Consider the following 1,410-nt stretch of genomic DNA (forward strand, 5'->3'; position numbering starts at 1 on the left):
CCACAATTCAAAGGTATCAACATTTCTTCAGTCTTCTATATTTATTGTCCAGCTTTCACATGCACAGGAGGTGACTGAAAATACCCTGGCCTGGGTTAGGTGCATCTTAGACTTCAAAGTGTTATCTTTGCCTCCTAATACTCTAGAGAGGTCTTTTGTAGGAGATTTGCCCAGTGCAATGTGACTGCAATGAGTATCAGGTGGGAACACTTAAAGGGTAATTGACTAATTGCTGGAAGCTGAGCTTGCACTAGCTTGAGAGGTAAAATCTCTGGGATACCCAGATTTAAGGGTACCCTACACTTTGGTTTTACCTCCAGGAGCTCCACACTGTGAATCTAAGAGAAAAATCTTATTGTGCTTCCAGCAAGAGGAGGGGAAAAGTACCCATTCTGAAATAATGCTCTGTTCTCCTTAGCAATGGTTTACCCATAAAGGAAACTAATAGAGCCTACCCAATGTGGAAAGATCCCTGAGAGTATAGTGGTTAAGCACTCAGCTGTGAAGGGCTGGCAGTCAATTAGAACCCACCAGTTGTGCTGTGAGAGAAAGATGTGTAAAGATTCACAGCCTTGAAAATCCTATGCAGTAGCTCTACTCTCACTGAATCTGACTCCATATGCTTTCAGTGATGTCCTCTGGTGGAAAATTCTGAAAGTTTTAGATATTCCTCAGAAACCTTGGTTGAATGGAGTTGCTTATGCTGGTTACCAACTCAATAACACACTTTTTCCTTTTATACACTCCCTGGTCCCTAATTCCTGTTTCCTGAGTTCATCTCCAAATAAACTATCTGCACACAAGACCTCGCTGCAGACTCTGTGATTGATTGATCGATTGATTGATCGATCGATCGATATTTGGCGTGCAGGTTAACCCAGGCTATGATCTAGCAAAAAGTCTCAACCTTTTTTGTAAATGGGAAAGAACTTCCTTTGCTTTGCTATGGCAGTTGGTTTTGGTAGCTGCAGTCAAATTGGAACCTACTCATGGAGACCCCATGTGTTACACAGTAGAACTGCTCTATAACGTTTTCTTAACTATGATTTTTACAGAAGCAGATTGTTGCCAATCTTTAGGTTAGCACCCCAGCATAAGCTATTTGTACCTCCCAGGCTCCTCCTGCTCTGGCAATATCTCTGTGTAACACCCCTTAGCTATTTTTTGGTGAATTCTTAATTATCTGCCAAAAAAAAAAAAAACTTCACTGCCATCATTCTTCTGAGGAGTGGCGAGTGGGGTTGAACCACTGGCCTTCTGGTTAGCAGTCAAATGCCTTAGGCACAACACCACCTGAATTATCTGCCAGTGACCAGCAATCTTTTGTCTCTGAGACTAAACACATGCCATCCCCTTTCTAGTACAGTGATCTCTCACACAATCATGCATAATGGAAATGTTGTGGATCTT

This window comes from Orycteropus afer, unplaced genomic scaffold (genome assembly GCF_000298275.1).
Source record: "Orycteropus afer afer isolate SDZICR_OR568_19922 unplaced genomic scaffold, OryAfe1.0 scaffold00003, whole genome shotgun sequence".
Lineage (NCBI taxonomy): Eukaryota > Metazoa > Chordata > Mammalia > Tubulidentata > Orycteropodidae > Orycteropus > Orycteropus afer.